This window comes from Pollicipes pollicipes, unplaced genomic scaffold, assembly GCF_011947565.3.
Source record: "Pollicipes pollicipes isolate AB1234 unplaced genomic scaffold, Ppol_2.1 Scaffold_4295;HRSCAF=5057_pilon_pilon_pilon, whole genome shotgun sequence".
In the NCBI taxonomy this organism is placed as follows: Eukaryota; Metazoa; Arthropoda; class Thecostraca; order Pollicipedomorpha; family Pollicipedidae; genus Pollicipes; species Pollicipes pollicipes.
Window position 1 is genome coordinate 38,432,798 of NW_023596461.1, and position 16,970 is coordinate 38,449,767.

Below are 16,970 nucleotides of genomic sequence, written 5' to 3' on the forward strand. Positions count from 1 at the left end.
GTGGGGTGTCACCATAGGGGGGGGGGAGCATTTGTCAAGCCAGTGCTCCCCCTTAGCAAGGCTCTGGCTACGCCCCTGCCTACACTCACAAGCAAATCGAGTCGTCTACGTTAAATGATGTCCATTGGGCCGATTCATACCTAAGGCAGGCAGTTTCCCGAAGGTTTTTTTCCGGGGTGGTGTGTAAGGGAAGATAATCCTGAAAAACATGCTGTTGCAGATGTCCAACATGTTTTACAAACAAACAAGTAGCAATGCAGATCCAGAATTGTGCAATAAAGCAACCAGTTAGTTCGCGGCAGTCATGGGGGAGAGCCGGGCCAGGACAGTGACCATCGACGGCGGCGGGAGCCGGACTCAGATCAGGGATATATGACAGAAGGGCCTTCACGCTGTGGTCTGGTTGTTAAAGGAGAAACTCCAGTTTTATGGCTTTTGTCGCATTGTTTTTGGCAGTCTCAAGCTTCGAATTTGTTTTCGCCCAAAATGCTGCAACAAGTCTGATCTCTTGAAAAGCAGCCAGCAAAATGAAGGCGCATGAAAATGCTGTCGCGCTGTGAGCTATTGGTTTACATTCAAAATTCTCACCAGGCTATGTCCAGGCTGTATTTTGGCATCTACCCGGTCAAGGCTGATGTCTCAAAATGCTGATGATGATGAAGATGCTGATGGCAATGACCCAAAATGCCTACCCGCTTGTGGAATTTCGCGTCCGCAGGAAAGACAACGTTGAAATGGACGAATAATCTTGGAAAGCTGGATACCCTTGTTTGTCGAATGACAACATTGTGATCGAATGAGCAAAATTGTGCACCAGTGAGAGACACTTCCAGATGCATATCTAGCACAGCAGCTATGACATTTGAATAAAGAACGATATCAACATTAATCTCTTCCCCCGCCCCCCGGTCATCAGGCTTGCTTTCCAAGAAAAAGCTCCTGAAGTATGCCGTGAGCTTGGCTCCCCACTTTTTGAAACGTTCCTACGCCTATGGTCCCTTGTAGCAAGTAAGCTTTATCCGGGGATGTTTTGGAGGGGCAGGGGGGGGGGGGCGGGTCACCACAAGGGCTTTTTTCAACCCTGTGTTCCCGTCGGCAGTGTGCTGGTTACGCCCCTGCCCACACACAACAGCAGATCGAGCCGTCTATATCTAATGATGGACAATGAAATGTCCGTCGGGCCAGTTTATTTGTGGCGCAGGCGGCCCCCTGAATGCTTTGCTCTGCGCTGGCGTGATGTGAGGGAAGATAATTCGGAAAAAGATGCCGCTGCAGGTGTCCGACATATGTTTTACGCACCAATTTATAGTAATGCTGATCCAAAAATGTACAACAAAGCAACCATACGATCAATTCGCAGTCATTCATGCGGGAGACAGACGGGCCAGGACAGTGGCCGCCGAGGGCGGACGGGAGCAGGGCTCAGATGAGAAACACGTGACAAAAGGGCCTACATTCTGTAACTTGGTTTTTAAAGGAGAATCTCCAGTCTCATGGATTTTGTCACATTGTTTTTGGCAGTTTCAAACTTCCCAATCTGTTTCCGCCTAAAATGCCTGCGAGAAGTCTTATCTCTTGAAAAGCAGCCAGCGAAAAGAAGATGCATGAAAAATGTCGCAGTACGACACATCGATTCACTTTCAAAATTCTCACCAGTCTACATCCAGGCCGTATTTTGGCATCTAACCGTGTGGAAGAAGACGCTTCGTCAATGATGTCCGATTCTTCCATTTCAACATTGTCTTTCGGGGGCGGGGGGGGGTCAAATTCCACGAGCGGGAAAGCATTTTGGGTCGTTGGGTAATGTTTGTGGAGTTCGCGATTTATTCAGCGATTTATTCAGCGACCAGCTCCGATTTCTCCGAAAAAGGCCTCAATGTCAATTATGGCAAGAGAACATCGAGAATGAACTTAAGTTTGCGAGATCATGTGACCTTCGAGGTTAAAAGCTGGGTCGAGGGACGGACAGCTCGATATCATCCAAAAATTACCGGCTGGTTTGAAAACTGTAAGCCTTAAAGTATTCGCACGCCCAAGAGCTAGCGTCCCCAAAAAGGTTCTGACCTCTCAAGATCACCATTCAAAGTCAACGCAGGTAAACATTCTGAAAATTGCAGCGTTAAAATCGGCCGATAATTTTTGGGTGATATTGAGTTCCCTGTCCTTTGAGCCTGTATTTGACCTTGAAGGATGATCTTGAGAGGTCAGGATTTTGACGGACGCTAGTTCTTTCTGTCACGAACATTTTGACAATTGGAAGGTAAAAATCGGCCGTTAATTTTTGGGCGATATGAGGTTCCCCGTCCTTTGAGCCCACGTTTGATCTTGTTGGCTGGCGTTAAGAGTTCAAAACTTTTTGACGGACGCTGATCGCTTGACGACGGACGCTCTTGGGCTTGTGAATATTTTGATGCTTACGGTTTTCAAATCGGCCGGTAATTTTCGGGTGATACCGAGTTCCCGTCCTTTGACCCAGATTTTGACCTCAAAGATCACACAATATTAAAAAAATAATAAAGTTCATTTTCGATGTTCTCGTTCCATAACTGACGTTGAGACTTTTTCAGAGAAATCGGAACTGGTCGCATACTAAATCGCTGAATAAATCGCGAACTCCGCGGACATTCCTCAATGACCCGAAATGCCTACCCACTCGCGGATTCGCCTCCTCAGGAAAGAAAACGAGTGTGCACCAGTGAGAAGCAGCTCTAGATGCGTGTCTAGAACAGCAGCCATTACGTTTGAATAAAGAGCGATAACAACCTGCATCTATACACCCCCCCCCCCCCAACCACCGGTCATCAGGCTTGCTTTCCAGAAAAAGCTACTGAGGTACGCCCTGAGCTTGGCCCCCACTTTTTGAACCGTTCCTACGCCTATGGGTAATCAGCAAAGATCCGGCGTCCAACTTGAAATGCTCTTTCTTGTGCGCGGTCATGCGTAAGGCGCAACTCTTCGCAGATGACGCCATTGCGGAAACACTACCGGCCGGCAATGTAAATCTCGCATCGGCCAATATCACCTTTTTTGCTCAAATCACCACTGCACGGCGCGTAGTGTGCACACAGTGGGCAGTGCTACAGTGGGCACGCACGTGGAGTGATGGTCAAAATACCTCCGCCCGGGCAAACATTTACAACCGACCGCGAAAATAGCTATTGTGCGCATTCGATAACGCTGGTATTGAGCTGTCAGCTGCCAGTACAACACAGTCGCCAGACTTAAGTTTCGGTTGTATTCATTCGACCCCAGACAACGTATCACTCGATGATTGTGGGCCGGCCGGAGCGATGGTTTCCAAAGGTGCAACGTCAAATTTCCAATACTTTTACTCGAGTACTTAAAATTGCATTACTGGCCGATGGCATTATGGGAGCACATCGGCCGGCAATCTAAGTCTGTCAGTCGGATAAGAATCTTTTTTTGTTTCAGTCATACATTAAATGCTCACACCTAACTGCGGCCGTCCTTCCCGTGCAGTGGCGGCCACAACACGACGGCCCGGGAAAAATACTGACAATCCAACCAGCAGGATGCGACTGTCTGTGTTCTAAAGCACTAGTATAAGGCTATGAGCTGCCAGTATAGCAGACTGTTGGATTTTGTTTTCGATTTTATTCCATTGCCCCGCCCCCTTCCCTCACAATGTATCACAGAATGCCACCGGGTCGGCCGCAGCGATGATTTGCAGAGATACGGCGTCCAATTTTAAATGCCTTTACCTGTGCGCGAAAGCTGCAGCCACATACAGACGATCACAATATTAAAGCCCTATCGGCCCACAACGTACATATCTCGTCGGCGTACATGACCTTTTTTGTTGAAATCACCCCTTGACAGGGCATACCTAACTTCCGCCGGCCTGACAGAAGGCTGATGGACACAATACGGCGGCCCGGAACAAGATGACTTAGAACAAGGCGCAAAGATTGTGACCGGTGGTATTAAAAAGGCACTGCCATGGAGGTGTGAGCTGTCAGTGGAACACGCTCATCGGTTTTTATTTTGACTTTATTTTGGCGGCCGCGCGACAGAATATTACACCACGCGAATAGACCAGCTGGAGCGGCGTATGACGCAGGTATGGTGTTCAAATTCAAATAGCTTTGTCTTTCGCGTGGAATCAACGACATAATCAAGTTCTCTGAGGTTTCGTACGTGCTAGTTCTATCATGATTCGAACCTTTTCAAGGTGAGTGCTACGCTATACAGTCACAGCCGTTACAAACGGCCAGCATTGCTGGTTTCATACGTATATAGCGTATAAAGCTAGCAACTAGTAAGCGTAGAAAGCTAGCAACCACAATGCTTATTCTATACGCATAAAGCGTCACAAAACACGGTCTCCAAGTGTTCTCCGGTACATAAGTCCGGAGTACGCCATTCAGGGTAGAAGTCGGGGCGCTACTCCGTCGGTGATACAGCGGGTTTTCAGCACGCCACTCCATACAGCCCGAACAATGGGCGCCTGCAGCCGGCCGGCGCGCGACCCGGCGTGCGTGCGCTATCTGGCCATCTGGCCCGGCTCTTGAGCCGAGAGATGGCGGCCGAGACCAGCCCGATACAGTGCGCGGTCGTGTTCGATTTCTCTCGTTCGACGGCAGCCGCTGGACGGAACGCCACGTCAGCGCGGCTGGGCTCGGCGCCGCCGTCGGCCGGCGCGTGGACTGACGTTGTGCAGGCTGCGGAGGGCGGCTGCGGGCGAGGCGAGCGCGAGAATGACGCAACTCAGTGTTGACACACTCACCCTGGGGAGCTGTTTGAGAGGCGCGCCCTGAAAGCGGGAGGGGAGGGGGTGTGCAATCTGTCCGATCTCCGCTATCTTTGCTCCCAGTACAGCCAAAGACAGAAATAAAAATATCCGAAAAATGCCCAGAAAAATGTCCGTTTCGGCAATGCTTGAGCTAAGCAATATATCTTGAATAATGCCCGGTCGACAATCTGTTGATTCCTGGTTCACGTAAACCAAAAGTCCCACGGTTTAGGGTCAAACGGGGTCACCAACCGGAAGTTTATGTCGCCTGGAGATCACAAGCTCAAGTGTTAAGGGTCAAGGATTAACGATAAAGTTGTAAACACCGGCAAACAACCAACTGTTGTCACAGCTAGCCATCGTTGAAAGCATGCACATTGTCTTGTAGCTATGACTTAGTGATAGTTACGGACAAACCGGGTCATGCTGATGCCTAGTCAATCGCAGATTAAAGGTGACACAAACTGGGCCAGCTGACAACTCTGATTTGCAAAATGCCGCTCAACTTTGCATGCTAAGTGTATTGCGTATTGAGCTCGAGAGATTCGTCAAACAATGCCAAGCTGCTAGCTGACCTTTGTATCGGCGCACTGTGAGTTTTTCGTTGTTCTGAGAAATGGATATAGGGATTGGCAAGAGTGATACGCGGGGTCCAAGCCATGCCAGGGCGCCAATCGCTTAGCACAAAAAGGTAAATACACCCCATAAATGTTTTGGTTTTACGTGTAATAGATGTGGTATTTGTCGCAGATATCCGTTGAACCATTGAAAACTAACCAAGCCAATTGTGATGAAGAGTTGTGTCTTCCTGGTGTCTACGCAAGCATCTAAAGCGTTAGCCACATACCCTTTTCGTGGTGACCGCTCTGTGGCCTCTGGCTGTTCTCCTCATGGTGCTCCACAACAATCAGCGCCAGTTTCCGGCAGATTGACACTTATGCGGATCGGTTGGTTGCATGTTCGAGCTGAATAAAGGCTCTGTTCAAAAATAAACTCTTTCCGAGAATACCACAGGAAGTAAACGTTGCCAACGCAAACCCGCGGCTCCACCAAACGGCAGCTTTGTTTCGTCGTGAACGCTGTCACTTCAACGCGGCCAGTCAGCGTCTGGGCCAACGGGTATTTCGGGTGCTTTCGGAACGGGTTTTCCATGTATTTGCAACACTTTCGGACGTTTTTCTCCGCCTGGCCCCAAACGGGTTTAGCAGAACTACAGCAATGCACCATAGATTTTCAGCACAAAATTCGATCGCAATATTTGCAGCAGCAATAGTGCATCGACACCATGGAACGGGCACCTCCAGTCTGGTGTCGCCCGGCCAAGTGCTGCCTCCATTTCCCCAGGATTTTGGTAAGGTCTGACCTATGGGTTGGAGTATTGGCGGTTATCACTCGTGCATTATGACCTGTATCATATCACACAAATGTTGCATTGAGTTCTTGACGAAATAGTAATATCCCATATAAGTGAAACCCCCATAGGTTTTTGAAGTAGACATAATGATTCGCGTAAGTTGGATACAGCACAATTTTTCGATAATTTTCAGTAGGGTAGCAATGATTTCGTTTGGTAGGAAAGCAACAATTTCGCATATAACTCGTATTAAAAGGAAAAGTACGCATAAGAAATAACTGGATATGTCCCTGCTGCAGAAGTGATGACGGGTATGTTTTAACAGTACAAGTTAAGACATACTCGTCATTTACGTGTAGCACTCATGCCATGTTTGAATTTTTGAAGTAGAAGCCATATCGGGTCTATTGCAAAGACTCAAACTAATTAGAGGCTGCATATGTTTTTGCCATACATTTAATGGCAGGTATGAATTTCAAAACATGCATTTTGTCGTGACACTCATGTGTTTTACAGCATGTGCCATTTGCATGTGCCTTTGCAGTTCGCGTAATACATATAAGAAAAGCCTTTATAGGTTTTTTACAGTGGAATTAATATCACGATATCAAATGTGGCACTCCTGTCGGCAAGAGTTTTTGCCGCATCCCTGATACTTTAACGCGCCATGATTGTCTTGCGGCACAGTCTTTAAAACGGGGCTAACGTCTGCTGACATCTAGTGCCTGTGTTTTGTATTAGTTTGGGGTGGCCGTCCGGCAACCCAGTGTCGAGCGGGGATGCTCTTCCACGTGATTTTTTGTTTGGGATGGATGGATAGGATGAATAGGTGCAGTCATTGGCAGAAGTTTGCGTTTTTAACTTAAAGAGCGGTAAAAAGTGCAACCGCCCTTTAGGTAGTTTCCCACGGGCGTCGGTACACCAGGGGCTTTTAGGTAGTTTCCCACGGACGTCGGTATACCAGGAGCTTTTAGGTAGTTTCCACGGACGTCGGTATACCAGGAGCCTTCGGAAACCTGCACCCGATTATACCTTATCGATGCATTAGAAAATCATCCTTTCATGAGGGCTGGGTGGCCAAAACTTTTTGCCAGTGAAGCACTCACTTTCTTATTTTCAAACTGCATTGCTTAAAAGCTGGTTGGTAATGGTTCTGGCGGGGCGTGCCCATCCCAGTCGAAGGAATGAACTATATGGTCATTTACGGTTTTAATCACGATAACCGAATGGTCGGAAAAGCCGCAAAATTGTGGTGTATATTGACCACATTGGATTATATTGCACCCCACCACGGTCTTAATGGCTCGGCGCCTTGGGTAAGGCCACAGGGTGTGGTGCTTAGGGCTAGTTTAAAAAGGGCCATATTGCCAGCTTACCGGTCAGTTCCCACAGCGGTGACAACTCAGAGGATGTAGAGATCACTTCAAGTTTAGCGAAAACAACACTCGTCTATATCTAATTCTTGGTTTCATGTCTTCGTCTTGGTTTCATGTCTTTGGCTGAAGTAGTCTGACGCCAGCCCAAAACGCCCCCAAAACAGCGAACCCATGCTTTACTTTAAACGTGTGTAACTGACTGAACACACCAACCCAAACTTTTGCCAGCCTCAGCACGGCACCGTTCTCTTCCCCTTTCGAATGATGTCGGTCTCACATACTGCGGCGCTTGATTGTCGAGATCTGGGCGAGCTCCCATCCGTGTTGGTCAGCTTTTTCGCGATAGGCAAAAATTTACTTGAGATCTATGCCGATCAGGCAGAGAGTCCCTAATCACATTACAACGTTGCAAGACAATCAAGCCTGATTGTATTCTTCCCGTAAATATATTTTAAAGCTTATGCCGAAAAAACACTTAGCTTCTTGCACGTCATGTTACGGAAGACTGGATGACCTTACGGAACTGTTTTAATATGGGTTGTCAGCTAAGGGTGATGCAACCCTCCGTTACGCCCACTGAATGACGAGCGTGACGCGTGGGTCTCAAACGACACTCCAGAGAGTAACCTAAGCTAATGAGCCGTAGCCCTAACAACTTCCTCGGATTCTCTCTTGCAGTCTGCGTTGCTCTCGGAAACGAACCGGACTCTTCAAGGCAGTGTCCGACGTGGGTCAGGAGGCGAGACAACGCCACCGCAGGCAGGCTGACTGAGCTGTGAGGGTCGGCGGCGCGGCGGTGATTGGGCCGGGAGCCGACGCCGTGTCCGATGAGAGTGACCACACCGACGTTAGGTGCTCCGCACACGACCGCCCATTGGAACTCAGCCGCGACCTATTCCCTTAACGAGCCGATGTCACGGCGGTCGCCGTCGCTGGCGCGCCGACAAATCGTTGGTCAAACAGCTGGCGCGTCGGCGGCGACGGGCGACTGCGCGCCGCAGCCGCAGACGCCAGTCGATCGGTGCGGCTCGGCCGGCGCGCTCTGACCGCCGCGCTGCCATCTGGCGGGGAAAACGGTACCGCATCCAAGATGGCCGCGCGGTGAGGTGGCGGACGGCGGTCGAGGCACGATGCGGTCGCCCAACGGAGCGGCCGAGCGGCAACGAGTGGGGCCCGCCGGGCGGGAGCGGCGCCGGTGGACAGGCGGCGGCGAGCAGTGCCACTGATGCGCGCCCGGCTGACGGTCGGCCATGCGCCTCGCAGCCCGGCCGGCCGCACCAGCCCGTGACCGGGGCTGGGCTGGCGACGACCGGCGCCGGCGGCCGCCACTCTCCGCGTTCCTGCTGCTCGCCGTCAGCGTCACTGGCCAGGTGGCGGCGACACGCGCGCGGAGCCCGGCCGGCCCGGCGTCAGCGCCGAGCCCGCCGGCGCCGCGCCTCGACCGCGCCGACCACAACCACCGCCTGCACGAGTGCCTTCTCGTCAACCGCAGTCATTGCCAGCCGGCGCCGGACTACGGCGGCGAGTCCGCCTGCCCGGCCATGCAGAAACTGCGCCAGCATCGGCTCGTCCATTGTTACAGAATCAATTTGTGGTATTCGTTGAATTTGACGGTCCGCGGGGACGACAGTTGCGTGGAAGAGGAGCTTGAGCAGCACATCGCCATTTTGGATACTCGTGATCGACAAGTGGGAATGATGTACGAGAACTTCGAAAATATCCTGGACCGTTACTGATTGTGAGGAAGAATACTCAGTGATATTTCAATGCTCGACTTGCAAGGTAAGCAGCATTCCCCTTTCGTGCAACGTAAACGTCGAGCTTAAGTGAGCCAGGAGACTGAGCGATTGAATACCCAAACTCCGTCTCAACTATCAGCATGCGTGTGATCTCTCTCGCTCCAAGTTAAGTTGGATACATTCCGACCTAGCACGAATAGGACGGCTTCTACTTTTCTATATCCACAACAGTCAACAGAACGGAAGACAATAGTTGTATTGTCGTCATTGGTTTGCGTGTGGCAATCGGGAACATCCCCACAGGCCATGTCTCGATTCCATTAGCTTAAAGCAGCGGACCACACTTCGCGTCATCCCCAAATCGAAGTCCATGATATCGACGCTCATAATGCAAGTTTGGGGAGAGGGCGGATTGGTAATGATCTGAGTGCGCAACCAGCGGCAGCCCTTGTGCAGCCAAAGTCTTGCGTACGTCAAAATTTTAATGCAGCATCAGACACGACGATATCTGCAAATTATTGCCATGAAGGCAGTGACAGCGCAAATCAAAGCATGGAATGAATGCTGACTCCAAACAGATCAAAATGTTACGAAAGAACGAGCATTGAAGAGCTGGCCGTTGGCTGAAATGTGTATCAGAGCCAACAGTCACACTAAGTCGTGGCAATGTGCATCAGAGGCAACGGTCACATTAAGTCGTGGCAATGCGCATCAGAGGCAACTGTCACATTAAGTCGTGGCAATGTGCATCAGAGGCAACTGTCATACTAAGTCGTGGCAATGTGCACCAGAGGCAACGGTCACACTAAGTCGTGGCAATGTTCATCACAGGTAATTGTCACACTAAGTCGTGGCAATGTGCATCAGAGGCAACTGTAATGCTTAGTGGTGGCAATGTGCATTAGAGGCAACTGCCACACTAAGTCGTGGCAATGTGCATCAGAGGCAACTGTCACACTAAGTCGTGGCAATGTGCATCAGAGGCAACTGCCACGTTAAGCCGTGGTAATGTGCACCAGAGGCAACTGCCACGTTAAGCCATGGCAATGTGCATCAGAGGCAACTGTCATGCTAAGTCGTGGCAATGTGCATCAGAGGCAACTGTCACATTAAGTCGTGGGAATGTGCATCAGAGGCAACTGTCACACTGAGTCGTGGCAATGTGCATCAGAGGCAACTGCCACGTTAATCCGTGGCAATGTGCATCAGAGGCAACTGTCACATTAAGTCGTGGCAATGTGCATCAGAGGCAACTGTCACACTAAGTCGTGGCAAGCGGCCTCGACATGTCATCGAAGGATCACAAACGTGACCGCCTCTCTGATGAAATGTTGTCTCGAATGGGAGTTTTTTTTGGCGATGGCTCGTTGCGCTGTAACGTTCTGGTTGGTTTTAGGAAGTCGATGCCATTTGCTCGTCCGGACACTTAAGTACACTACAGACACACAGCTCTGGACGAATAAACGGACTTGGCACCTTCTTACCCTAGCCCAAAGTTTTGTGTTTCCTTCGCACCTGTTTTGGCTCATTCCCATAAGGTTATCTGTCCGCATGGAGGCACAATGGTTTCCTCCTGAAATGGCGGGATCTCGGGCATGTCGCTGTGTCTGTTATCTGCTTCAAACAAGGTTGTGAGGCATGACAGTCAGTGCGAGCAGGAGGGACATTGCTTCAGAAACTCTGGAAAAAAATAGCATCACTCCTAAAGGCGTGACATGGAAAACAAGCAATCAAATGTCATCTCAGCCTCCCAGCTTGCCTGAGTTCCCACACTTCTCACTTCAAACGTAGTTTTGAGCACAAGCTTCAAAACCTCTTAAGCTCTCGAAACATCGCCAAGGTCAATAAGCCATCTGCAATAAGCCATCTGGTGACAAATGTAACCACTCACTCTTTTTATTCATCGGTTTCACACCAGATAACCCGCATCATAGCCCTTGATTTTCTTTTCTTCGTTGCGGATATTGTAAACCTGACACGAATCCAATGATCCTGAACACATGGTACTCAGACTCGGATTCAGGCTCAGAAATCGGTCTGAAGCTGAACTGAATCATGACTCAAATCTGACTTAAAGGAAGTAAAGCACATCCTGCATATGAAGTACATCATGACACATTGTTACCTACCCTTGTTTGTCATTATCGCTTTATCCTGCATCGCCGTGACGCTCTGTTCGCGCGCGGAAAGCTGCATGCGCCAGCCATGGGTGGGCTCAAGTGCCCCTTAGTACTAGCCCGTCCGAATGACGAGCACATAGCCCGTGTCGGGGTCCCCACGCGGGCCAAGCCTCGGCGCATGGACCCCATGCATTCAGTTGTGCCCCGCCATTGTCCACTCTCCATATTGCATACTACGGGAATGGTTATTCGCAGCCGAAAGGGCCGTAATCCAAACCAAACCAAGCATATGCAAAGTTCCAAGTTCGAGCCTATGGAAGCGCCAGAGAAGAAGAGAGAGAAGACGAGGAGCTCGGAGAAGGAGAGAAGAAGAGAAGAGAGAGAGAGAGAGGAGAGAAGAGGAGAGAGGAGAGAGAGAGAAGAGACGGAGTAGACACAGCTCTCTCATCTCTCTCTCTTCCTCCTCTCCTCACTCTGCTCTCTCTCTCTCTATCTCTCTCTCTATCTCTCGCTCCTCTCTATCTCTCCGATCTCCTCTCTCTCTCTTCTCTCTCTCTATCTCTCTCTCCTTCTCTCTCTCTCTTCTATCTCTCTCTCTCTCTCTCTCTTCTCTCTCTCTCTCTCTCTCTCTCTCTCTCTCTCTCTCTCTCTCTCCTCTCTCTCTCTCTCTCTCTCTCTCTCTCTCTATCTCTCTCTTTTCTCGCTTCGCAGCGCCATTTGTCAAACTCGAATTGTTTACCATCGATATTGATAACGAAACTCGCAAGCTCCGAGAAACAGTGTTATGTCCAGCAACTTTTTGTGCTCGAACTGACTGGGCCCAGTTATTGGATACCCAGACCCTAGGTCGTGCCGGAATATGGCCGTAGGGATTGTGGTGGATTGAGTTGTTGCTTTTTATAGGTTTTGATTAGTTTCAAAATCATTGCAGTAAATTTAGTAAAGTTAGTCGATTTTACCTGAACTTTTTTAAATCGATGCTTACTTACTCGGCAATATAGATTTTGTTTACTTACTCGGCAAAATACTTACTGATGCTTACTCGGCAAGAGCTCAGGTAAAGTTAGGTAGGTGAAATCAACTATGTTGGTTGGGCCTTGTCAGGTAAAGTCAGGTCAGATAAGGTCATGTCAGGCTAGGACAGGTTAGGTTAGGTTAGGTTAGGTTAGGTTAGGTTAGGTTAGGTTAGGTTAGGTTAGGTTAGGTTAGGTTAGGTTAGGTTAGGTCAGGTCAGGTCAGGTTAGGGTAGGTCCAAATTGAATTACGTGTCGGATTTACTTAAACGCTGTCACTGTATTATGAAGATTTGGTGAGTGATAACGAGAAGAAAACATCCACAAGTCATCAGTGTCGCGACGCATCCATAATAAACAAAACTCACGAGGATATATAGATAAGTTATCATATTTAACATTAAGTTAAGCTTCATACGGAAGTGCTGTTGGTTGGATTTGTCCGCAGAACATGTCACGCATGAGAACTCCTGTGTCGAGAGCGGATTTCTGATGAGTTGTCCGGAATCAAAGGTTAGGCTTGGTCACATGGAACTCAAGTGCTATTTGAAAATTCATGTGGCCCACTCAGAAATGTCCCTAATTTGGTTGAGTGATTACTCCCTTTGAAGCTTAATTTTCACAAAATTGTGCACATCAGGGTTTTTGTGCTCAAACAAGGGACCTTCAAGGCGCCGGGAAAGATACCCAACGTTTCCATCAGCGCAGTAGAGTGCATGCTAGGCGTAGTTTTTTGTTTCCTAGGTTATCTTTTCCGACCGTTACCTCATTGTAATGTTGTTTCTTTTCGGGTTCGCCACGGCTTTTTGTGGAACAAAACAAGCATCCTCTGCGTAAGCGTTTGTCCCAGGCTCAACTTAACGCTATTTCCATCAGACTATGGTGCAACTTTGTATGTAAATAACATGACGTTCCCAAATAAGGTGCTCCACATTTGTATAGGGTTTTGAAACGAAATAACCATTTTGAAAATCATTCGATGCAGTTCACAGCCCTGCTCTCGTTAACACCCAAAACTCTCTGTTACTTTCGCCCTTCCCCTTCTCTTTGTGAGCTACACGGCCGCGAAGATGTACAAACTTTGTCGTGCAGGCTATTTCAAGGCCATTCAGGCATGCCTGGCGGCATATCAACGTCACCTACCCTGCCATCCCATAACCCATGCAGCGTTCAAGGCCAGGAAGAATATAATCGCCCAGTCGTTCGGATGTAGCGTCCATGAGCACGATTTTCAAATAAAGTGAACGTCAATTGGCTCTCCATCAATGTTGACGAGCTGTGTAAGTTTTATACAGGAATCACGTTTCGTGCTACATAACGCAAGAAGTTGAGCAGAATTGCTAGTTGTGACGAAAATAAGACTTGCTAGTCGAATAACTTAAAAGAAGTGTTCCTACATTTATGTGGGGGTTTGAACTGATATAGCCATCTTGACGATCATACCATTACGATATGCGACGATCCTGCCATTCCATTAGCCATGTAGCGATCAAGGCCAAGAAAATATAATTGTCGGATCTTTCACATTCGTTAGCCGTTCGTTAGCAAGATTCTCAGATGTGACGGCCGTCAAGTGACTCTCAATCAATGTTCTGCAATGCGCAATGACATAATCAAGCAATGAGGTACTGAAAAACATATTAATCTAACGGAGAAATTTTGTTGTATAGAGCAGTCCCTGGCACTTAAAAGTACACCGAAAGTTGTAGGTAACCTTATTTCATCACATCTGAAACTTGCTTCAATATCATGAAACGTGGATCGTCCCCTTTAAGAAAACCGCCATAATCGAGTATGTGAATGCAAGGAAACATCTAAAAAACACGAATAAATATGCAAAAATACTAAGAGAAAGGACTAGAGCACCAGCACATGACGATATTTGACCCGAGGGAAACTTCCGGCGCCGCCACTGCCATCTCTTGGCGAGTTTTAAGTACTGCAGGTGAGTGGTGGGATGGCAATTTCTCACGGCTAGTTTGACAACACCTCAACGTCATCCAAACGATCCATGACGCAATCAAACGATGACGTGGTGAGGAGTGCCAAAACATAAGTGCATTTAGTTAATCCTATGTGATGTCTGATCTCTGATCTCTCTGATTTAAATATTTCTAATATCTTCCTTTGTGGAGCATTCCCTTTAATGTTTCTCAAATTGCTTCAGCATACGCGCATGAATGATTGGGGGCGGGCCGGCCACTCCCATAATCGTCAAATTTGTACGAGGTTTATCACATTTTGCCGTACGGAAAAACCGGATCCCAGATGGCTTTTCCCTTCTTTGAAACTGGCATATCCCTGTCTTCGAGCCCAGGGTAATAACGCCCCTCCGGTTCCCGATGGGATTCTCGGTGGCCAGAAGTCGAATCAGTGTGGAAAGCGTGCAAATGATTCCAAACACATCTAGAGATAGCGCAATGCACAAATCGTCCGCACTATGCCGCAGCTCTTTTCAAGCGTTTTGTAGGGAGCATCACAACCTTTTTGCACTTTTCACTCACGGACAGATTAAACGCGTCCGATTTGGTCGGAACCAAGGCTATAGAAACAATAGAACTACCAGTTCTCCCTAAATCCTTCCGGATAGCTCAGAAGCTCGATTTGAAGTAGCCACTCCGACGGGAGATCCCTCCGGATAGCTCAGGAGTTCGATTTGAAGTAGCCACTCCGACGGGAGAAATACCATTAAACCCTCTACTCTCCATTATGAAAGTGATAATTGTCGTTTGTTTTCCCTTATCACGACATGTGTTGTATAATATTCTCAATGCACCAACCGGCCAAGATGCTTTGGCACGACAGCCTAAAACGCCATCCAGTGACAAAAATATGCGAACATAATATCAATGTCCACGCGAGTTTAACGAAACGTCTCACTATGGCTTTTGTTTTAGCCCTATGGCATTAAGCACAGTGGCTCTTTTCGAAAAGCACTGGACAATTAGGTGACGAGTGACGCAAGTGTCCGATCTTCTACCAATGAACTTCTCGCTAAATGCCTACGCCACCCACCGCCAATCACAAATATTTATTTCTACTGAAGTCACTTATACTGAACAAATACGCAAACAAAAATGTCGAACATGCCCACCTCAGCAACCTTGGTGGCTCAAAGTGCCTCACAATATAATTAAACAAGTTTGGTTTCCTCTTTGCCAAGGAATAGTTACATCCTGAACAGACCAGCTTTACATGAAATTAAATGATAAGCAACCCTCTTTAGCTACTTCTGAGACTGAAGGGACAAATCCAAAATTGGACTGGCATCAAATCCGAGCTCTGGAAAATGGACCCAAAACTAGTAGTTTTCCCTGAGTAGATACGGAAATGGACATCATGCGAAAAATATGTGTGTGTGGGGAGGGGGGCCAAAACCCACCGGATCAATTTAGGGAAACACTTTATGCCCTCAACGTCGCAGAGATTTCGCTTCAAAACCTGCTAAATGCGTGAAAGCAAGTTTACGCCTGCAGGAGAAGTTCTGAAAGGCGGGTTTATACTGGGGAAAACTACCAAATGAATGTGGAAGACACGGACGGGAAGAACAATCAGGAAATCGCAAAAGTCAGGGCCGTCATCACAAAGGGCGCATCAAAATCCATATGGCAAATCACCCTGAAAGTCGACACCAGTCTCACAAACGTACGCAGTCGATCTGATAGATTTCTCTGAAAGTCGGCACCAGTCTCACAAACGTACGCAGTCCATCTGGCAGATCCCCCTGAAAGTCGGCACCAGTCACACAAACGTACGAAATCCATCCGGCAGATTCCCTTCAAAGAAGTCGGCACCTGTCACGCAAACATGCGCAATCCATCTGACAGATTTCCTTGAAAGCCGACACCTGTAACGCAAGCGTACCAAATCCATCTGGCAGATCACCCTGAAAGTCAAGACCAGTCACACAAACGTACGCAATTCTGAACAACGACCTCAGATCTATTTTCATGCAAATTGACCATCCACCAGAAGCTGGCAGAAGCCGATAAAGCACAGCAGATGACATTTGCCACCTAGTTGAAGACAATGGCTGAAGCCGGTGCCAGGTTTTTAAACAGCATCTAGTTCATCGACGATCCCCACTTCCACGATAGTGCGGCAGTAAGCGACCAAACTTGCCGGATTTGAGCGTGGGGGCTGCCCGGCACCGTGCTGGAGAGACCGTTGCATAGTCTGAAGGTGACAGTGTAGTGCGCCATGATTTCGAGCGGCCTCAATACGCGCTTGTCCTCCAAGGCGCAGACGGCTCCACGGCCACAGTCAACAAAGAGCAGTTTATCGGCATGTCGGAGCGTTCCTGAAGACAGCTGGAGCGAAGCCCCCGGGGGCCAAATGGAAGGCGTTTGGTTCCAGCATGACCTGGGCGACTTTCCACGCGCCAACGATGTTCCTGCCATGGCGTGCGGACCACTGCGGTGCCCGCAAAATCAACTGAAAGACTGCCAACCAATGATCGGCTCACTGTCCGGATCTGGTCCCTCTAGGTTTTTATCAATGGGGGCTGTATTTTTATCAATGAGGGCCTTACCTGCGGGAAGAGCCCTCAGAGATTTATGATGATGAATCTCTGAGGGTTCTTCGCTTTGGGGCCCACCGACTACGGTGATCATAT

General features: G+C 48.7%; 1 long non-coding RNA gene across 1 annotated transcript in view; it reads left to right on the top strand.

Annotated features, from left to right (window-relative positions):
• The first annotated feature begins 8,891 nt into the window (after positions 1–8,891).
• LOC119096789 (uncharacterized) overlaps positions 8,892–16,970 on the top strand; it is a 29,314-nt gene continuing 21,235 nt past the window's right edge. The window contains exon 1 of the long non-coding RNA XR_005094083.1: positions 8,892–9,265. This is a non-coding gene — a long non-coding RNA (uncharacterized LOC119096789). The remainder of the gene's footprint in view (positions 9,266–16,970) is intronic.